The sequence below is a fragment of the Terrapene carolina genome, unplaced genomic scaffold (assembly GCF_002925995.2).
Source record: "Terrapene carolina triunguis isolate 2854851 unplaced genomic scaffold, T_m_triunguis-2.0 Scaffold111, whole genome shotgun sequence".
NCBI lineage: Eukaryota > Metazoa > Chordata > Testudines > Emydidae > Terrapene > Terrapene triunguis.
Window position 1 is genome coordinate 17225768 of NW_020664462.1, and position 23949 is coordinate 17249716.

Genomic DNA, 23949 nt, shown 5'->3' on the forward strand with positions numbered 1-23949 from the left:
CAGGTTTGCATCACTATCCAGTCCCACCTCTCAGTGCTAGTTGGCCAAGATCAGAAACGGGTGTGCCATCAAGAGAAGGGGAGGGATAGCTCAGTGGTTTGAGCACTGGCCTGCTAAACCCAGGGTTGTGAGTTCAATCCTTGAGGGGGCCATTTAGGGAACTGGGGTAAAAATCTGTCTGGGGATTGGTCCTGCTTTGAGCAGGGGGTTGGACTAGATGATTTCCTGAGGTCCCTTCCAACCCTAAAAAAAAGAGCTACTCCATCATGTCCTGCTGAAGTAACTGCTTGATTTCATCTTTCTCTTCCTCCTCTGCTAGCCATACAGTTACAGCTGTCTTCCACCCCATTCAAAGCCATTTGGCTGCATGACCACCCTATCATGTAGTGAGGCAGCCTGTTTACTCACATGCATGTCAAGATCACAGAACTCAGTAGCGTTTGCTCCAGGCTGCCTGACAATAAACAGATGAATTATGGGATGCCTGGAGAACAACTGTGGGACTTGGTTAGTTTGACCCCATCTCTCAGAATTCCAGTAAGTTCAGTGCATCCCACAATGGACCAGGAGAAAAATCTCAGGCTGCATCGAGCCGAGCGGCAGAACATTGCACCGTGGACCATCTGCCTGGAATGCTGTGCAGTTATTTTGAACAAGGGCAGAGTTGTGTGGACACAACGAGTCACAAGGGAAGAAGCTTAAACTAGCATAAACAAAGTATTGTGGCCGCACTCTTTTGCGCTACATGTACTGGTGAGGGCAAATATATACAGAAAAACCTTTCCATGGCCTAAGGGCTGCATGGGTGGAGAGGTTCTGGACAGGGATGGGGTGGGAGGGGGAGAGTAGGTGGAGCCCTGGGCCTCCAATTTATCAGCCACAATAGCTGGCCAAGAGCATCAGGATGGACTCAACTGCGCCACAAAAAAGAGAGAAGTAATTATTTCCCCCTATCCACCCTGAGCAACTGGCAAACAGGGGAGGAATTGTGGCTTTGAGTTACAGATTAGCCTCTGCTCTGATGCTGGGCCTGTGCAGCTGCCCCCTCAGGGCAGACTGTAAAGTCACAATCTAGCCTAGAGTGGCTGCTCACAGCAGTAAAAGCTACACTTGGTTTTAGGCATTTTTAGGATCAGGCACACGGTTTGTAATCCTGCTCAGATCCACTTTCTGTGCTTGCATACATACAGACATCCATAGCACATTTGAGAACAGTCCCAACCAGAAATCAGGAGCACTGGAGATATTGTTTTGGTTACGAGGGTCAGTATTGCTTTTATCACATGAGTGAATTAGTCTCTGTACCTACCATTTTGGGTCAGTACAGTGGCACAATTCACTTTTAAAATTAAATTAATGTTTAAAGCTAATAAAACCAGCATGTTTTATTGGCAAATATTTTATAAATCTGCCAGATCTTTAAAAATAAATAGAATAGAAATCTAGGCAAATTTGCCTAGAAATGATTGGAAGATAACATACCATTTTGCTGCTAATTAAATGAACTCTAGAGTGTCTAGTTTTTTTTTAAAATGCTGTTTTCATTTTTGACTTCTTGTGTATATTTATTTCAATTTAACACACAAAAAAGTATGCCTCTAATCTGTTTGTGGTTAAATTCCCTGGAACACGTCAGTCTCTTAGAGTATTGATGCAGTGCATTGGTTCAATGATCAGGATGATTTCTGAATCAATGTAAAATGGGAGCGGATTTACAATACTGCTACCACAAAATATAATCGACTACCTAGCATATTTGTCTTAAGAATTATTAAAGCATAGAATGCAAAGTGGCAGAAATAGAACTATAATTCTGGTAAAATCATCAAAGGATGCAATAACTGAGTTAGAAAATGCAGTGACAGATCTAATTAACGAACTAAATTACAATTCAGTCCAAAAATAATTGTCATTAGAAGGAAAATCACATTTCTGTTTGAAGCAGCTCCTCAGCGTGTTTGCTGCAGTGATTGGTTAAAACTAGAAAGAAACCCACTCTCATTATTTCTTTAATGCAATTATTACACACAAAAATCAGTCATGAAATCAAATATGCCAAATTAGCAAACTGTTCCCAGCTGGGGGAGGAGGAAAGAAAGAAAGACCCATACAGTTTTAATCTAGAACTAATAGTTTATGCTGTTCTCCTTTTGTGTGCATGTCGAATTCACCACTATTTTTGTCCCCATACATTTTTTGCAATACTTTTATTTTCAGCATTAAAATAATGGACCAATTAATTTTAAATATTCTCCTGACTGTGGCTCTAAGTCAGTTGGAGGATATGTCATAGAAGGAAAATACTAATAGGATATCTGCCAATTTGCAGTGTAAGTTAGTCTGCTTCTAATATGAGCTGAAGAGCTTTTGTATTAACCTCTAACAATGGATAAAATCAGCTGCTGAAGCTGATTACTTAAGCAACCTCCAGATACATTCACACAACAGATTTGAATTCCAATCAGTTTGCATACTATTTCCACCTATGTAATTGTCCACTGGCCCTTATCATTATTTATTATGCAAAACTGAATTTTTTTGGAAGCGCGAAGAATGAAGTAATTTAGTATGCAAACAGTTAAAATTCTCATGTGTATTCCCATTCCGTACGTGTTGATAAATTCACTTACGATGAGTGACAGTGTGAGATTTTTGGGGTCATATCGGTCACTCTTTCCATGACACTGATGAAAATGATAAACTAAATGCCAGAAGTGTCCTGGGCGCATCATAGGATGAAATGTGTAAAATGTCAGAGTCTAGCCAGTGTCTATTAATAACTAAATATGATTGCGTGTAATGAGCAGAGATTTTCATGTTGATTGAAGTATGATTTCTTTTGATCTTCCAGATGTTGCTGCTTAGAAATTCATATTGCTCTTTTGCTGCTAAATGCATAATGACCTTTTAAAACCTTTTAACTGTTAAAAACCCTATTATTTTCAACACTGAAGTCAAGCTTGTGAGCTTCTATTTTTCACATTGATTTGAAGTTTCTCTTTTATTTTATTTTTCTTTTTGGTCTGTTCTTCCTTTGTCTTTTTTCTATGCTGCTTTTCCTCTAAACCATTTATGAGCAGGGTTACTCACTGCACAATGACTCCTGCACACAGAGGAACAGCTGGAACAGTCAGACTGAAATCTGCTCTCCCTTTGCTCAGTGCCACTCCTTTGCAGGCAGTGGCAGTTATGCCACTGGACCAGAGTGAAATCTGGATCAAGCCTTGCAGCCAAACTGCTACCAAGCTGCACCGAGGAACCAGATGATCATATCACCTGCATGCCCCTCATTCTAGGCTTGAGGTTAGCCACATGCCATGCAAACATGTTGTCGCCTCCCTTTTATAATTGAAAATTATAGCTGACAGAAATAAAGAATCACAACGCTGAGGTTACAGAGAGCTATTTGCTCTAAAGGAATTCCATAGCATCACAACTGTCCTGCATGAATAATTTATTTGTATCTCTCACTTTGACGCTTAATCACACTTTGCATTGCACATTTGCACCCTTAGTGCTCACACCTATGCATGAATGGTGGAAAACTGAGAACTAGGAAGACTGAAGTCCTCTAGGAAGCCATAACATTGGCAGTAGCAGTGTAAGCTTCCCCACACGAGTCAGCCATCATGACTCAACCATGTTTAGGGGGCGACAGTCTTTGGGCTGAGAAGTACATTTAAGATCTTTACTGATTCACTCATTGGCCCCTCTATTAAGATGCTAGTGCTGGTATGTTTCCTAATGTAGATATTTGGACAGTCGTCACTGGTGTAAGAGCTCTGAACTGATTTCACATAGGACAAAAAAGCATCACTACATGGGAATTACTTTTGTTCAGAGCTATGCGTATATTGCCGGATCTACCTAAGGTCTTCTTGGGGGAGACTGCAAAAGTGCCTTAGGTACATATTAACTATAGTATGGCACTCTATTGGTTAAGGGTCAAATCCTGCTCATCTTCTTCAAGTGAATACTCCCATTTACCTCAAGCATTATTTAAAACAAATAACTTGGGTGCTGTGGCAAGGCCCAGAGGGCTAAAGGAACACAGTTTTCAATCCACTGGAAACAATTTGATCACCTCACTGTTCAATGACTTATTCTAGGCCTCCAAAACCAGAATTGTTTAGACACAGCAACAAACCACAGTGGAAATTGGAGCGCACAAATGCAGTCTGCCAAATCCCCTATCAGAATCTGGACTTGTGATGCTGAGCGCTCTTTCATCTATCACTGAAGTCAAGGGTAGTTTAGGGCACTGCTCAGCACCTCAGAGTTTCTCAGGTGCATTTTGTGTTCTTAAATGTCTAAATCCCATATGTTTATATGTTTGTTATCATGTAACACAGCAAGAAAAGGCACCACTTCTGCACAGATGATATGCAAATAAGGAAAGGATAAGGATAATCAATCTGGACAACCCCTCTGAAACAAAACAAATTCAGAGCAGCTGAATTTGAACCAGATTTTAAAGAGCGGTATGCTCAAAACTGTTCCTTCTGCTTTGCAAGTATGTCCAGCTTTGCCAAGGATGCTTTACGAAGCCAAAATCTGAAGCTCTTGGTAGAGCTGGGAAATGCCAGCAGGCCAAATTCCACCCTAGTGAGAGTGAGGTGCAACCTCCCAGTGGTGATTGTGTCTGCTTACCCCAGCTCCATTGTGTTCGTATTCAGATAGTGTGATCCACATGGTAGCAGGAAAGTGTCCATGAAAATGGCAAAATTCATTAATTTTTTGGGGGGCTAGTGACACTCTCAGGCCCCCTCTGGTGCCTATCATCTCTGTGACCTATGCCATATACTGTAACATGCATTAGATATGCCAGCCTCATCTGGTCCGGGTGGGGCTGCACCATCCTCAATAAAGATTATAAATAATGATGACAAAACGTGGATCATTTTTCCTTCATTCTGAAGGGGACTGTTTTGTGGTGCATAGTGAAATGTTCTGCATATCCCCAGGGTCACCAAGTTCTCCTGGGGTAAAAGTTTACCAGCTTCGTTCAATCAGATTCATAGAAAGACGTGCCTCTGGAAGCTCAGCTGAGAAGGACACAGCTCTTGTTCACCATCCCTTCTGGCTTTCTATGGAAATTTACTATAGACTGAGGTGAAGCTACAGTGCGTGCTGTAGGGTTCAAGGATGCTACTGTGAAACAAGCTATTTAAACACATATAGTAATGGTTTCATTAGCTTGCTGCCAAAATACTAAAAAAAAAAAAAACCCCAAACAAAACTATTGCTAATACAGGATCAACCTCCAACACTGCATAATTAAGCAGGCATTATTTGGAGTGTCCGTTTGTCAGCTTAATACCATTAAGGATTATTAAGAGGAGACAGCGAGATGACATCATTACACAATGCAACAAAGGAAGGCAAAACTGCAGACAGTAATGTCAATGAATGTTGAAGTTTAGCATGTGCCTTGTTTGTGCCATTAGTTCTTCAATAGGTCCTTTAATTAGTAATATATTATTTATTCATTAGTATTATTATTTTGGTGCCCATAGTTTTGAGTAAGTTCAGTGACGGAGGGTGGAATGGACATCATAGAATTTGAAAGCCTCCTAAAAAAAAAAAGTGTTTTCAGGAGAGACTTGAAGATGGAGAGGATAGCAGCAATCCCAGGTCAAGTTGTATACCTCAGAGGTTTCCCCCATCCTTTATTTCCTTTCCTAGTTTTGGTAATAAACTGACCCTAAGGATGGGCATTATTATGGCAAGCAAGCTGTCGTGAAGTTACTGAAGGCGGGGAATTGAGGCAGGTGCTGCCACAGGTTGCCACAGACGGGCGCTCCAGAAGGGGCCACCCTATCACAAGAAGCTGGGATGCTGAATCTTGGCTTTTGTTCAGGGGCCACTCTAGCTATAGACAAAGTAGGCAGCTGCCTAGGGGCAGCCTGGTCAGACTTGAATGGCGCTGTGACCCCAAGTGCCAGGTCACAATGCCACTCACACAGATTTGGCCCAGCCCCCCAACATGACAAAGGGGTGTCCAGCCCAAATCTGAGTGAGTGGTGCTGCAACTTGGTGCTTGTCCCTCCACAATAACCACCAAACCATCAGAAGGTTCACCTCGTGGCCCCCCGGAAGTCTGATGCACATACCCCCAAAAGGGAGGGAGCATCCCCCCTGGTTGAGAACCTCTGTTCTAAAGGGTAGGATGGGGGGAAGCAGCACACACAAGTTTTGGTGAGGGCGGCAGCTTGTATGGAGCGGCCTCTGCTTCTATAACAGAGGTGGGAGCAGCTCTGTGGCTTGAACGGGCACTTACCATAATGCTTTCACCGTGCCCTTTTATGCAGGCCCAGCCCCATGCCATGGTCCCTGATTTCAGTGTGTTAGGATATAAAGCACATTTCCATTGGTCTGTAAGTATACCTCCTTGCAAGCGACATTGTGTATGATACTGTCACCCTCTGGCTGAGCAGAAGACCCTTGGGGTCTTCTGGGTTGTCTTCCTTTAGGAGAAGATATCAATAACACAAGAGAGTACAGTCTTAGCTTGACTTGCTTATATAGCCAGGTCCTAAAACAGAGGAGGTCACAAATGGCATGAAGGCAATCCCCTCTTTAAGGACTCTCAGGCAACATCAACAATCAGTTCCCAGGGAGCAATTCTTCCCCACAAATTGATTTTTGTTGAAGAGATTAAGGCAGAGAGCAAATTCTCATAGTTTGCTGCAGATCCACCAAAAAATCCTGTCTCAGAAAACCAACAATAATAAAGGTTTCAGAGTAGCAGCCGTATTAGTCTGTATCCGCAAAAAGAACAGGAGTACTTGTGGCACCTTAGAGACTAACAAATTTATTAGAGCATAAGCTTTCGTGGGCCACAGCCCACTTCTTCGGATGCATATAGAGTGGAACATATATTGAGGAGATATATATACACACATACAGAGAGCATGAACAGGTGGGAGTTGTCTAATAAAGGTATTTCTTCCAAGACTAAAAACTTGCTCACATGCTGAAATGAACTTGTAAAACTACATATAATAGTGCCATCTGGTGACTCCTGACATAACTGTACCAAACAATATAATAGGTTTCAGAGTGGTAGCCATGTTAGTCTGCATCAGCAAAAACAACAAGGAGTCTTTGTGGCACCTTAGAAACTAGCAAATTTATTTGGGCATAAGCTTTCATGGGCTAAAACCCACTTCATCAGATGCATGGAGTGGAAAATACAGAAGCAGGTATAAATACATGGAAAGATGGGAGTTGCCTTACCAAGTGTGAGATCAGTCTAACAAGACAATTCAATTAAAAAGTAGGATACCAAGGGAGGACACAAAAGAATAAATCTGACATCAGGAATTATAACATTAAAAAACCAGTAGGAGAACACTTCAATCTCTCTGGTCACTCAATAACAGACCTAAAAGTGGCAATTCTTCAACAACAACAAAAAAACTCTTCAAAAACAGACTCCAACAGGAAACTGCAGAACTGGAATTAATTTGCAAATTGGACACCATCAAATTAGGCCTGAATAAAGACTGGGAGTGGTTGGGTCATTACAAAACTTAAACCTAATTTCTCCCATACTAATTTCCCCCTACTTTTACTCACACCTTCTTGTCAACTGTTTGAAATGGCCACTCTCATTACCACCACAAAAGTTATTTTTCCTCCCTTGGTATCCTACTGTTAATTGAATTGTCCCGTTAGACTGACCTCACACTTGGTAAGGCAACTCCCATCTTTTCATGTATTTATACCTGCTCCTGTATTTTCCACTCCATGAATCTGATGAAGTGGGTTCTAGCCCACGAAAGCTTATGCCCAAATAAATTTGTTAGTCTCTAAGGTGCCACAAGGCCTCCTCGTTATTTTTTCAAACAATATAATATAATCATAAACAACATATCACACATGCTGCTTTTGAAAAACAAAAATTCCTTAAATCAAAAAAGCTTAATAATCTTCATTAAACAATCACAGTTCAGAGAGGTTTTTAATGTTCATTGGTTTTGGCAAACATACTTTTGTTTTACTTCAAATATTCCATCTCTGACCATTTAGTCTTTCCTCCTCCACCTTTACCTTTGATGTAAAAAAATGTCAGTATAGAACTCAGATATTAGAGTCACTGTAGGAAGCTGTGTTTAATTGATATTTCTATCTGACCTTGAATTTCTCACACACACTGAATCTGAAGGAAGGGAGGAGGCAAAAGATGCTTAAAGGAGCCTTTTGAAGAAACTATTCTTAAGCCTCAACATATTGGGCTCAGCTACTGTAAAGGTACATTACATCATATAATTGCATATTTTACCTAACTGTGGCCAAATATGGGGAAATTGGAGGTGAAATCCCAGCCCCATTGAAGTCAATGGGAATTTTGGAATTGATGTCAGAAGGGTCAGAATTTCACCTCAGGTGTTCAAAGATATTTCTATCACATCCATGAGCAGGAATCAGCTCTTCAGAGATGAGCAAGAAAGAGAGAACAACATAAACAGAGGTAGATATCTACTGGCTGAAAGAAGGGATTTGCAACCTGCAGCAGTCAGAAGCAAAAGGGCCACTTTGAGGTGGCAACTGAGTGTCTCTCTCAGATTTAAAGGGCCAGCTCTGGGGATCCTATGCTGGGAAAGGCTCTTATAAAAGGATAAACTCAAACTGAGGAGTACATCAACAGCCACATTTAGAAAGCTGGGAGGCTATAGGGAAAGGGTGCTGAATTCCCCTTTCTGAGGCCTCTGGATATGGGTGATAGCTTGATTTCCAGAACTGGAGTCTAATAGAGTGTGTGTGTGTGTGTGTGAGAGAGAGAGAGAGAGAGAGAGAGAGAGAGGGAGAGAGCGAGAGCTGGTGCTATGATAAATATCCAGGTCTTTTTTCTACAACAGTGGCTTTCTCTGCTTGAGTTTTGACACTCACACAAACCATCTTTAAGGAGAAAGTTTGTCTTTAATTAGGTAATAATTTTCATGTAGGGCCTAACCCCAAACTTACTGTAGTCATTGGAAAGCATTCAGACCCTTAGTGGGTTGCTACCTCATGCTATGGGTGTGCCCTTGGAGTCAGACCCTTTAAGCAAAGGTAAGGATAGTGCCCTGAGAGTGTTGCTGAGGCTGTATTTACTTGAAACATACAAATCTTTGAATATTTCATCATCAGCCCAAAATGGTCTAGGAAACATCTGTGCTTCAGATTTGTTCAACAAATATGTTCCTTTTAGAGCTTCACTCTTATTGCTTCCATATTGGCAGAAGTAATTCAATGTAGCCTGATAATTCCGTTATATAAGGCCCAACACTGCTCCCACCGAGTTCAGTAGCAATTGGATTGATATTACCGGCAGGTATCTTTAAGGAGATGTTGTTAATGTCACTACTCCAACAGCTTTATCAATACATTAATTGGTGTTAAAATGTTGACAGCCTGCCCTTATGGTTACTTGGCTGTAAGTAACCTGAAACTTTTAGTTAATAATATAATTCTTGTATTCCCTTAAATTGTTTTGGAAGATACTGCGTGATAGGAGTACAGGTCGATACGCCCTTTAAGGAATATAATCCGGTATGATTAGCAGATCCATAATATAACAATATTATAATTTGTTTTTTGTATTTCAGTTGTGCAAAAGGGCCTTGGATCAGGATCAGGGTCCCATTGTTCTACGCACTGGGGCCCAGAGTCACAAAGGTATTTAGGCTTCTAACGTCTATTGAGTTGTGAATCTAGGCCTGTATGCAGACTTGCAATCTATTTCAGAGTGTGTTCCAATCAGATTTATATATACATTTTAAAAAGACCCAATATCTACCCTTTCAGAATGTTCTAAGCCGTCCTTTTCAATGGATCGCTAGTACAAACTAAAATGATTGTATGGGACAAGGATAGTTGACACAATGAATACTGAAGATTCAGTACTTCAGTGATGCTGAAGTAGTTACTGGAGCAAAGTCCCATGCCTGCCAAAGGCTCCATAAGGGCAAATCTTTGCAACCCCAGGGACCCTTTGGGAAAATCGAACATCTCTGATAGGAATACAGCTGTTTACTTTTCTGTCTTCATTAACAGTCTCCAAATCGGTACAATGCTGATTCTTAATCTAGCCTTCCTGGAGCCACATGCAATTCTTAGAATTTTCAATTCACTTTGTACCCCCTGGTATGTCATGAAAGGGGGACTTAGAACAATCCTGAAGGACAAATAAAGTTTAGCCAAAGAAGTTTTATGTAGCTGGGCCTCAACATGACCACTATAAAACAGGCACAATTTTGCACCCATAATACAGGCACAAAATTGGAGGTGTAATTATGTGCACTTGCAAGTGCCCCGATACAGAAGCATAAATCTGTGATTTGTGGATGCAAAATTGTATCAGTGATATTGCAGGCCAGTTTTGAAGAATTAGGCCAATGTCTGCTCATTAAAAAATAGTGCGTGGGGGGTATATTTTATATACATATAAACACTTCTCCAGATGCTTAGTTCTCTGAGTAATGTGTTATATGAATCAGTGAATTGATTTTTTTTTTCATTCGGTCGTATCTTTAATATAGCCTTGCAGTGCACTGGTACCTAAAATGGAACCTGTTAGAAGACAGGGCGTCTTTCTTATATTTCAGTTCTGTGTTGATATTTTCGTTTCTGAACACATTAATAAAAGGCTTAATTAAAAGAAACATCTGGATCTTTTCAGTAATCTGACTCTTCAGCTACCACCGTATATACTAAGCCTTTGAATGTGCCAATTCTTACAAGTTAAGCAAGACTGTGCTGCTGGATTCCGACTGTAGGTGGTGCTGATCATTCAGTAGGTGGCACTCTTCCCTCTTGAGTTAGTACTAAGCCAAAGCCCCAGCAGTGTTAGGAGATACTGTGCAGCTGTAAGTGATGTCTTTGGAACTACGCTGTTGGGTGTTTCCGCATAAGACATGAAACTAAGTTTCTACTTCCAGTGCACAGGGGTGTTAGCTGTGGCATGCTACTTAAAATTCAGTTTGAGTAATTTCATTCTGCCTATCTAAATCCCCCTGGCAATTTCAAGCAGACATTTTATTCTTCTTTACTTCCTGCCCTAAAATCTGCTCTGTTATGTTCAATGTACTCCACTAAAAAGTATCCTAAAACAGTTACTGCCTTCTACTCCAGAGGTGGCTGCATTTCAGTGGTGGGAGATATGACCCTATGCAATTCTTAACTCGGTGTCGAATCATAATTAGTTGGCACTTTTAAAGTGCTTTGATATTCCCCAGAGAAAAAACCATATAGAAGTGCAAAGTATTGCTGTTAATTATTAATTTAGCATTTTAAAAACACAAATCTGGCCACAAAAATACTCTAATTCCAAATTCTGCATGAGAAAACTCAGGGCCACAAGAGAATTTGGAATGTTCTTAATTAGGCAGAATTCACAAGGCAGACAAAAACTGGGAAGATGAAGATTAGACAAAAAAACCCAATGAGAATATATTTCATATGCATCTGCAAGAGACAGAGAGAGCAAGAGTAGCATAGTGACAAAGAGAAACTTGGTCTAGAGAGCAGACCAAATGCGGATTCACCCAGGAGATACACATACTTCAGCACATCCTGCACTATTAAACACATTGGGTAAAACTTCATTGGAGTGACACCAGGGACAGATGGGCCCCTTTTGTTTAGCAGGTGTCACCAAAGCATAGTCAGAGAATTAGACTGACACTGCTAGCTGCATGCACTACAGTTAGAGGAGAGAATGATTATTTGTATGTTGCTGATTCTATCCCATCGGGGTTTTGAGACTTGGGCTTTTGGGTTTTTTTGTTTGTTTGTTTTTTAAAGAAAAGCCTGTGGAGAAGGAGAAAGTAGTTTAATACATTACCAGTGAATCTTAAATGAGTAGCAGGCCCGCTGCAGCTTTTGGGATAGGAAAGCCACTGTATGCCTCTTGTTTTATTTACTGGGTAATGTTAGTAACCTCTTATCATACAATTAGACACAAAGGGCCAAATTCCTCTCCACAACCTGAGTGTTAATCTAGACTAATATTGAAAACACCGGAGAGAATCTTGGTTTTACACTCATGTAACACAGAACAGAATTTGACCGCCTGGCTGACCAAAAAGTAGCATAATTGTTACATAGATGAAACCACCTGCCTGGACTGGTGCCTTATTTTATGGATGCCATGACATGACCCATTCATTGCTCTTCATTACACCTTCAGATGATCCACATTTGCACAGAAAAAAGGAATGGTTTCCTTTTCTTTCTGTTCTTTTACTTGTTTCATCCATGTTCAGGAAGCAATGGTCTATGGTCATTTCCCAATCTTGGTACCAGATACAGCAATCTCCATGATGAGAGTATGCAGAGTGTGTTTGTGACGCTACAGTGATTGCTTTATCTGGGACCTATACAGGATACATGCACCTTTTCAGATTCTGACATGCTCAGGAAGATGTTGAACTCTCAGCCACCAAAGTCCATTTTCCTATTGATCAAAGGTTCTTTCATTGCTGGGTTGATGTGAATGATTCTACTGGGTTCAATTGACTCCTCACATAATTTTTAATCCCTCTGTCTTTCAGTCCGTTTGCCGGAATTAGACACTATCTATATTTTGGTTCTGCCTCCTTGTTCCTTAGCAATCCTTAATCACTTTGTTTGTACTACTGCAGTTCCCTATTTGATGGTCTTCCTAAATTCTCTCATGCTGCAGCCATACTGCTCAAGAAGTTTTAAATCCCTTCCTCCAACTTCAGTGGCTTTCTATCCATCTCCAAATTCAGGTCAAATTTGCTCATACAAGGCTCAGAATTCTCCCTCCACTCTATCAAACTGTAACCTTCATCCCACTTATCTCCGAACTCCCTTCTCTTATTTTGGCTTCCACTCATTCACCATGACTTGTTTCTCCAATATTGCCAGAGGAGGAGGTTGGATATTGATCAGTTGAAGCTCCATTGGTTTTATGTAGTCTCCATAAACTGATGTTTCTTTGGTATTTTTATTCAATCCACTAGAGCGCAAATCTTGATTAATGCTGCGAGTTAGTTTGTGGCACGGAGATGTACAACCCAGTGTGTGATGTTGTGTAAGTCAGGTGCACAGTGACTGCCTGCTTTCTGCTGTTGAACCTTCGTGTTGTCCTTGGTGGCTTCAGCAGAGCCTCGTGGCCCTAGGGCTTTGTATTGAAGAGGGTGGTGCAAAAGGTCCTCATACTAGAACAACAAAAACAATGGCATCAGTGTTCTGCAGAACTCTGAATAAGAGCAGCAGTGGTGCTGAACATGTATCTCTGAGGGTATGTCTACACTACAGGATTAATCTGAATTTAGATAATTCGAATTTGGGAAACAGGTTGTATAAATTCGATTGTGCGCGGCCACACTAAGCACCTTAATTCGGTTTTAAACCACATTAATTCGGTGGTGTGCGGCCACACTACCCCATTAATTTAAACACAGTAATTCGGTGGTGTGCGTCCACACTAACCCTAATTCGAATTAACAAAATCGATTTAGGCTCTACTCCGTTCGTCGAGGTGGAGTACAGAAATCGATTTAAAGGGCCCTTTAATTCGAATTAACTGGCTCTGTAGTGTGGACGGGTGAAGGGTTAATTCGGATTAAGGCAGCTAAATCCGAATTAAAGTCCTAGTGTAGACCAGGCCTGAAGTTTGAAGAGATCCTTGCCAGTGAAGAGCAGGCTATGTCAGTACTGCAGAGAACAAGGGAACAGAGGAAGCCACTTCCATGGTGATATTAAAGAGAGGCTGAGAGGGGGGTCTCTTGCCTTCTTCCAGCTGGATGAGTGGATGCAGGACATATGCGCAGAGAGTAGCTTTTGTAAAACGTAACGAGATGCATGTTGAATGTTAAGGATGTGTTGAATTGTCATGTCTATCTTGCCACTCAAAATGCACATCATACGTGAACTGACAAAGACTCCCATTTCCTATCCCTTCATCTGTTTCATTGGAACATCGTGTTATTTGAATTAATTCTGGGGGTTTTATTACAGAAATGTCAATGCTAAATCAGATGCAACATCTCCTATGCCATACCACGCCCCCATGATTTCATTGTCTCGTCTCACCTGGAAGGTCAAGCATGTGGGGTGGCCCTCTTATAGAGCATGGTGGTTTCTCAGCCTGAGATCCCCCTGGGCTTGATTTGAATTCCTCCATGTTTTTCTGATAGTAGCAAATCAGGAATCTTGTCCTCTGCTGTGTTTTCATTGAAATTATTCTACTTTAGTTCCCGGCATCCCTGCAGTTGATTATGTTTTTTGATTACCATTTGCTCTAGCAGTCCTGATTTGCATGGTAGAAAGTTATGTTTCTTCCACTTGACAACAAAGGGGCCCATGCTGGTTGCTGGAATTCACCCCTGATTGTGCCATAAGTCCTTCAACAGAGAATTCAGAAGCTACAGCATCTTTCACAGCAGGAAGAGAAGCAAGATCATCATGAGGGGGTCTGGTGACTGTTCTTCTCTTTCAGGATGCCATTCTAAATATTTTTGTTTACCTTTCCCACCCCAAATGTATTTATACTGTTGAATAATAAAGATGAGTAAAGCTCATACAAGTGCAACTGCATATTAACCTAACAGGCACTCTTTCTACATGCCCCCCACCCGTGGCCATGATTATTTATGTAATCAGTGGAAAAATGCATGATGAACTCAACTGTGCAGGTCAGTCTGCGATCAGTCTGATTGGGATGATCAGAATATGATGTAATCATACAAAGCATCCTGGGAAAGAGATGATCTGCAGTGAGAGAAATGCAGGAACAACATTGAGTTGTCATAGAAGAACCCTCTCGGTTGATTCTCTCCTGTCGTGCGCCTTGTGTAGTCATTTACAACTATACAAAGTGAGTGCAGGACCCTACCGCTATTGTAAATAAGTGGAGAATGGTGATGCATCTTACATCAACTTTGCACCAATGTAAATGACTATCCACAGTTTAAGGTAGTGGAGAATCAGATTCTTTATCTTTGATATTAACTTTGTGGTACAATGAAATAATAAACACATTATCATTTACTGCATATTGAACCAAATAATTTCAAGGCTGCCACAATATTCTATATGCTATTCAAGGTCTCAGTGATAATATACATAGGCCATAACAATCTGAGGCTGTGTCTACACAACAAAGTTACGTTGATGCACATTATGTGGGTATAAAGGCACTGACGTTGGTACATTCCTTGTGCTCATGTCTCTTTGGCTCCTTGTGTCAGCAGTACACATACTCACCAGACATGCTTGTATCAATGCACCTTGGGTAGGTGTCCCAGTGTGCAACCTGCCACCATCCAACACACTGTCTTTTGGAAAGATTTGGAAATGCATGATGGGCCTGAAATGAGTCACACAGTGGTGACTGGGAGCATTTGGGGGAGAGGGGTTCAGCTTCCCAGTTTGCAACAGTCACCATCCCATAAAGTCATCAGTATCCTATACTTTTTGTGCCTTTTTGCAAAATCCCCAAATCCCCCACTGCCCTTCTCACGCTCCACCATCTTTGACAGAAGCATGGTGTCTGCACAGCTCTGCACTAGTGTTATGAGTGTTGCAAATACAGAGTGCCCAATCCTGCAGTATTTGCAGTGCCGCAAGAAGAAATGAATCAGTGATGAACATGACGATTTCTTGGAGGACAGTTTGCTGTGGTACATAGCGAGAACCAATGCAAGGTTGTTGGTGCAGTTCACAGAGCAGCTGCCGATCGTTGAGTGCCACTTCTGGGCCTGAGAAACGAGCCACGACTGGTAGGATTGCATTGTCACGCAGGCTTTGGATGCCAAGCAGTGGGTGAAGAACTTTCAGCTGTGCAAGGCTACATTCTTGGATCTGTATGCTGCACTCACCCCAGCCCTCCAGCGCAGGAACACCAAAATGAGAGCTCCACTGACAGTGGAGAAGCAAGTGGCGATCACACTGAGGAAGCTTGCAATGCTACTGCCAGATTGCTACCGATGAGTTGGAAATCAAGTTGAAGTCGGGAAATCCACCGTGGGGGATCTTGTCTTGTAAATGTGAAGCACTATTAATCTCCTTGTGCTATGCAGGACTGTGACTCTGGGCAATGTGCAGCACATAGTGGATGGATTTGCAGCAAGGGGTTCCCAAACTGTAGTGGAGCGATAGACAGCATAATCCCTATTTTGGCACCAGAGCACCTTGCCATAAAATACATCAACTGAAAGGGCTACTTTTCTACGGTTATGTAAGCACTGGTGGATCACCGGGGATGCTTCACCAATATCATTGTGGGCTGGTCGGGAAGGTGCATGGGGTTGCATTTTTAAGAACACAGAAATTTTCAGAAAGCAGCAAGCAGGGAGTTTCCTTTCCAATGATTCTGTATACCGGGCATCGTGAATCTGTATACTGGGCATCTTGACAGCACCAAGGAACAGCTCAGCTACACAACAGGTGCAGAATAACAGTTGAATGTGCTTTTGGTCGATTGAAAGGTCGCTGGCATAGTTTACTCAAAGAGGGAAAAGTTTCGGCCAGGGTGGAGTTCTGCTGAGTTTGAACAGCCAAACACAAGGGCTATTAGAAGAACTCAGTGCAGAGCTATATGGCTCAGGCAGGCTTTGAAAGTCCATTTTGACAGTGAACAACAGCAATGTGTTTTATTGTAGTGTGATATACCTGACTTGTTGTTTTGTGGTGTCTTGGGAATTGTGTGGTGATTGCTGTACATGTGGGAATATAACATTGTCAATACATCTATTAATTTTGTTTGTTGCTTATCCTATGAGTTGTATCCAGCGGCGGCTCCAGGCACCAGCGCTCCAAGCACGTGCCTGGGGCGGCAAGCCACGGGGGGCGCCCTACTGGTCCCTGCGAGGGCGGCAGTCAGGCAGCCTTCGGTGGCATGCCTGCGGGAGGTCCGCCGGTCCTGTGGATTCGGCGGCAATTCAGCGGCGGGTACGCCGAAGCCGCAGGACTGGCGGACCTCCCGCAGGCATGCTGCCGAATCCGCGGGACCAGGGACCTCCCGCAGGCATGCCGCCGAAGGCAGCCTGCCTGCCGTGCTTGGGGCAGCAAAAAAGCTAGAGCCACCCCTAGTTGTATAACATTGTCTGTAACAAGCAGATGTTGCAAACTAATAAAGATGAACTATGGTTTAAATAATAGACCTTTATTTTGTAACAGAATTCAATGCAAAAAAAGAACCATTACCTTTTAAAACAAATATATTTAAAACAATTAAACTTCATAAATTAAGAGAATAGAATTTAGGAAGGGGAAAGAACATTCATGTCCATTTCAGTTCACATACACTGACCTGTGAAAGCAATGGTTGGTGTATGTAAAGCTGTGATTGTCTTTAATGTCCTCTGGGGTGGAGTGGTAGGGGTTGTGCAATGACCCCTGATACCGCATGGAATGTTCAGGGTGGATATAGGGAGGTCCCGATATTGAGTTCCTAATGGGTTGCAGAGGGAGGTGAGCCCAGGATTGTTGAACCTGCAAGTCCACTAGAGTCTGCAGCATCTGTTTTATGCTGCCTGAGAAGCCCTATTACACCTCTTTTCCTGTACCTTTCTCCTCTCCTCTCTTTCCTTCAACAGGCTGTCCCCAGTGTTCATCCTCCAGGCCCTGTGCTCACAGTCTGATGCAGCACTGGCTTGCAGGCTCTTATTGCACATGTCATCCCGAGTTGTCTTCTTTCTCCTCCTTATCTGGGTCAGGCGTTCCATGGGCGTGGAGGGGGAGACCCTGAAGGCCGCAGTGGCAGCTACTGCAGATAAAACACACGTAGCTATCATTGTCAGTCTAGTCACTATGGAAAGCATAACATTCTCACTTCTGCTTGGGATTGAGTGTGCCAGTCACAGCACCAGCCATAGTGAGTGCGGCCTGCTGGGGGCTAGGGAACTGAGGAAGGAATTGCTCCATTTCATGAATCTTGTAGTATAGGGCAATGGAACTGAATACTGGCACCATTTTCCACAGGTGTTGCTGATTTTAGCTGATGTCACTCCTGAGGGTAACAAAGGCAGAGAGAGCACAGCTGCCACTGGCGTCCTGGAGCTGCCTGGGGACATGTGCTGCTCGCCTGTGTACTGCAATGGTGCCCATCAGTGTTATGGCTGACGGGCATGAGAAAGTGTCCTACTGAGGAGGAAGAAATAAGGCAGCCCTCCTCAGAAATCTTTAGGAGAGGATTACAGAGTGCCTCTATGAAAGGGTCATCCAGATCTCTCAGGAGGACCCAAGGGACATTCCTGTGTATATAAACAAGCTTCTCCACATGGCCACCCCGCCTTACTCTAGAGAGGACTGAAAAGCAGAGCACAACACTACCTCCCACGGTTGTACCACTACCTCTTCTAATATGAATAAATTAATGAAGGTCAAACGCTTATCTTGCTATTTTTTGGGAGGGGCCCATCCCCATAATAGAAAATTTATCGACACACTTACCAGAGGTTCCTTCCCCTGCACGGGGCTCACCTGTGCTCGAGTGGTGGGACTGAAGTGGAGTCAAAAAGAGGTCCTGGCTCACTGTGCAGCTGGATCCCCCCCATCTCCTGTCCCCCATTATCCTCTTCCTCATCCGCCTCCTGACTGTTCACAACAGGGGTCTGTGACTCAGGCTCCTCAGATGTATCCAGGCTGTTGTGTAGGGTAATGGTGGGGTCTCTGCTGAGTTTGGCATGTGGCTTGTAAAAGCAGCAGGTCGGCTGCTCAGCACCAGATTGATTGTTGGCCTCCCTGACCTTCTGGTACACCTGCCGCAGCTCCTTGGCTTTCACGTGGCACTGCTGCTGGCCCCTGGCATATCCCTTCTCCTGCATCCCCTGAGCAATCTGGACGGAGATGTCCATGTTTCTACAGCTCATTTGGAGCTTCAGGCAGGAGCGAGTCTAGAGCGTGTAGCCAGCATGGTCAGCCTGGCAGTTGCACTCACCCACAGCCTGGCAGTTGCAGTCACCCACAGAGAGCTGCTAGGTGCACTCACCAAGCCAAGCAATCAGGGAAAGGAATTTTAAAAACTAAAGGGGAGGATGAGCTTCTGGTCTAAGTGACCCCAGGGCAGTGGACTTCAACCTGAGCGATCAGTTTCAGGCATTGTGGGACAGCTGCTGGAGGACTGATAGGATGGACATAGGTGTCTGCACGTGTGCTGTGTTGAACTCCAGACACTAACCTTGGCACAATGCTGCTCAGGGAGGTGGTGTTACTATGTCAGCATAATAGGGCACTTACATCAGTGGGAGACAAACTGAAGGGTAGACACGTGTAACTGGGTAAACACAAGGCGGTGCATATCGACATAACTGTGTAATGTAGACCAGGTCTGAGCCTGAGGAACTTGAGAAATCACCAAGGCAAAGTTGGCCAAGATGTCACTGCTCGCCATCCTGAAGTCCCATCTAAATTGGGGTAGTGGAAAAGATCAGTGTAAGGATTAGGGAATCCCCCAGCTCAGTTCAGAGAAAATATGTATAACATTCTCTCCCTCCTTGAGGAGGTTTGACAGAGTTCCTTTCAATGTACAAAGCTTCTAAGAGGAAAAGAAAGGGTCAGTCCAACAAAACAGACTAGTCACTGTGAAAGTACGTCGGGCTACACGTCTCTTTCAGGGGTGCTGACAAGAGAACTGAGGGTGACAAAAACCATGTTTAGAAGGATTTTAGCCATGAGCTAATATAAACTGAAAGGCTTCATGTTCGCCACCAGAGGTCTGTGGACCAGTGGACAAATATAACCAGTTACAAGATGTAGAACAGTGACCCAGTCTGTTGCGGGGTGGTCCATTCTTCCATCTGGAAATCAGGAAACAGGCAGCACTCGGTATTAAAAGATTTGAAAGAGACCACAAAGTGGTTATTTACAGAAGGGATTTAGTAACAATTTTGCTGTAGCAGTAGTGAGTGTGGATTAGATCAAAGTCTCAACCTTGGATTCATTTGTCCAACAATGGTCCCAACAATAGCTTCAGGCTAACTATACATCCACACCATGCTTCAGGCACCTCCCAGACTTGCTTTACAATTACTTCCCACTCCTGACTAGATGGCAAAGGTAGCATTCTCAGTACACTGTGCTGCATGTCTTCTGCAACGAGACCAACCAACACACTCTCATTTCATCTAATCCAGGGGTTCTCAAACTTCACTGCACTGCAACCCCCATACTACATGACCCCCAGGAGGGGGGACTGAAGCCTGAGCCCCCTTGAGCCCCGCCCCACTCAGTGGGGGGCCAGGGCCAAAGCCAAAGCCCAAGGGATTCAGCCTTGGGCGGGGGGGCCTGTAACCTGAATCCCACTGCCCAGGGCTGAAGTCCTTGGGCTTCGTCCCCAGGTGGTGGGGCTTGGGCTTCAGCCCCGAGCTCCAGCAAGTCTAATGCCAGCCCTGGTAACCCCATTAAAATGGGGTCCTGACCCACTTTGGGGTCCCGACCCACAGTTTGAGAACTGCTGACAACGTGACAGACTGAAGAAACATATTGTATCTAGCGTACATGTGTAGGAGAGAGAGAGAAAGGATAGGTATTAAGCCTAATAAAGAAATTAATGCTACATATCAATAAACCTATTTAATTAAAAACTACTGATGATTCTATGCTATATAGGTTCTTATACTGCCCCAGTCACCATACTATCTAAGTGCTTTCCAATAGGCCATTAAGCAATGTGACTAACATCTGTCATGTGTTTGTTCTCTCATCCTCTCCGCAGAGAGAGAGGTGTAGGCAATGGAGTGTCTGTTTTTTTTTTTTAAATAACAGAGAGAGAGAGAGAGAGAGAGAGAGAGAGAAAGCGCACGCGCGCGCTATGTGCTTATGTATATGAGGCATGTTTATGTCTAGGAAACATGCCACAGAAGCTACATGAGTTAAGATTGCAATTTTTTTTCTAGATGCTTCTATATATTGTGTACAGTGATGCTGATGTTTGAACTCCCCATATGTGTGTGTGTAGTGGGGGAAGGGAATGTCTCCTTGGCATAGGACTTATTAGTATCATCAATCATTAGGGGTGTCATTTCCAAATTCCCTTTCCCTTACCTAATTTGCTAAACCTAATTCTTTATCACACTACAAAAGCCAGCATGAGAGATGGAAGTGATAATGAGAGGTGGCTTGCTCATCCATGCTCTACTATACAGAAGCAATGTGAGCCTGGCAACTTTCAGAGAGAGGTTCCCCCCATTTTTTTTCCTTTCACTGAAGGCAGAAAACAGCATCCCTGCCTGATTTTATATGTGGCTTTCTTTCTTTTTTTGCTGGCTGCGTGAGTTTGTTTCATATTCTAAAGGTGCTAGTAAAGGCATTAGTCAACCATCTTTTGTTGCTGGCTGCACACAAGTTTGCTGGTGGTCTGGAGGTATTTTGCAGCACCACAAAATATTTGCTGATGCATCCAGTTCAGGGTCCCAACAAAACGCTCCTCATTAATCACAGCAACAAAAGGGCAATTTTTTGTTCAGCTTCAAAACTAAAGTAATTTAAAAAAAATCCTTGTCACAAACATTTATATCACTTGTTTTATTGAATTTGCCAACCTGTTTGCATTTGGGCAGAAAATTGCTTATCCTTAAAATCTGGGAAAAAACATGAGTGAAATCCTGGGCTCATTAACAATAGCAAAACTCCCAGAGACTTTGACAGGGCCAGGATTTCACCCCTTGAGTGTGACACTTAAGGCCCAATTATGCAAGCCTTGCTCATGTCAGTGACGTTTTACTGACACCGAAGGCTTCTTGATTTTCCTGGATCTATTCACCCAAGTAAGGCCCTGAGCCTCCATTGTGATCTATGGGGAAAGGGAGTCAGTGCGGCTTCATGTAAGCACAACAGTCTGCCCACAAGGATCCCAAGGCAGAATCAGGGCCTAAGACCCAGATCTCCATAGGTATCTAGATGCCTAACACCCAGTGAAACCAACGTTCTCGGTTGGTCCCTAAATCCATGTGAGGATCTGGGTCTAAGTGCTCACCAGTATGAGCCAAGGTTTCACCACCAGGCCTCTAATACATAGCTCTTTGACTGACACAGCCCCCTCTTACTGGCGCTAACAAAGACAGGCACAAAGCCATGGCAAGAAAACAGAAACAAACAGAATTAGTAATAACTCAGGTCTAGAGCCCCAGTGTGAAATGACCTTCAAAATCCTCTCTCTCTCTGTGTGTGTGTGTGTGAGAGAGAGAGAGAGTGAGAGAGAGCATCTTATTCTGACAGATAAAAAACAAGGAATATATATCTAACATGCACATTTAACACAAGCACAAAGACTCAGTGCAGGCACTCTTAATTGACTTTTCTAGTTGAAGGAAAATGCCAGAATCAGGATACAAAGGCGCTTCCAATTAAAAGCACTTTTGTTAGAAATTCTTAGATTTTTAAAAATTGGCCAAGAATGAGAGCTTTAGTTTTAAACCAACAGGAGATTTTAACCAGGCAGAGAGACAGACATATTGGGGGAGTTTTTCAAAGGCACCAATGGGAGTTAGGCACTCTGCTGTGAGAGAGGTGTAGGGGAGTGTGTGTGGGGGGAGGGGTGTGTGTCACCCGTCCCCGTGTGAACCCTAAAGCCTTAAAGATAAGATAAATAAAAAGAATCCAACTACACAGTATTTCTTTTTAACAGGGGCTCAGGCAACTTGATGTTAATTTGAACATTTGTACTGCATAGTTCTGATTGATTGCCATTGAACTTGCTTGAATACAAGTAATTTTAGCAGGTGTCCCGTATTCAGCATAGGGAAATATGGTCACCCTACATAGAGAACTGGTTTCTAATGAAACATTTTGGTAACAGGAAAAATATAACGAAAGGACAAATTGTGACCCCTTTCCTCACAGGGGTATTCTGTAAGTGCTCCTATTGATTTTAGTGGGATTACTTATGGTTTAAGGTACTGCTCAACACACGTAAGGGTATCACAGTGTCGTGCAAAGTATATCACTGTGATAATTCCAGCAATAAACTCTGTTGTTTACAAAGAGAGAGTTACTGCTCCTCCTCAGGAGAGGTGTTTCCTTTCCAAGTAACTCCCAGACTAAAAACCTGTGTTAAATCAGAGTTTTATTGCTAATAGAGAGCTAAATGACGTTACTCAGGGTATCCTTTTGATCATAAGATCATCTGGGCAGAGACTGTGTTACTCTAGTTTCTACATTCCTTAGCAAAATGGGGCCGTGTTCTCGGTTGGTCCCTAGGCACTACAGTAAACTAAATAATAAATAAGTGTCCCTTCAAGAAAAATACCTCATAACATAATGACCTTTATGGCACAAAGGCTGTAATGTTAATAAATAATGAGCCAGAAAGTAATCAAATAAAAAGGAGACTGTGTAGTGTTTACAGACTGCTCCAATCATAAGTCCCGCTTTGATCCAATCTTTTGATGGCCCAGTGGTCATGGAAAGTGACCATCAGGCCATTTGAAAACCATCCAGGGCTAGATGCTAGGCTAGGATTATAAGTCAAAATGTCTTCTCCCATAAAGAGGAGTAGAGCAGCCATTGGACAAATCCCTGGCAGTGTCTACTGATAGATATAATTGTCCCATAGCAATAGCTGAATCCGTGGGGATCACAAAACTTGTTGTTGAGGCATGGACCAATGACTTCACCAGTAGAGACTACAGAGGGTTGGCCCAATGGTTCCTCTACTCTTGGCTCTGCCTTCCCCAAGGCCAAATTTCAGTTTCTTTTCCCACTGTAAATGCATAAAAGTCTCGAGGCCCAGTTCAGCTTGGCATTTTAAAAATTAGAACTAGAGACAAAAAACATAAAATGAAGGATAGATATAAAAATAAACATGACTAGACATATAAAATGGAAAGCATCAGAAGGCTGGCAATAAAGCATAAGTTCCTGAATATTAAAATATTACCTACAGCATGGCAGAAAACATCCTTTTTCTCTCTCACAGCCTTAAGCTGTCTGCTTCTGCCTCTCAGATCAGTCCAATCAAGTGTCCCAGAGTGACATGTTCTGGAATGTTCC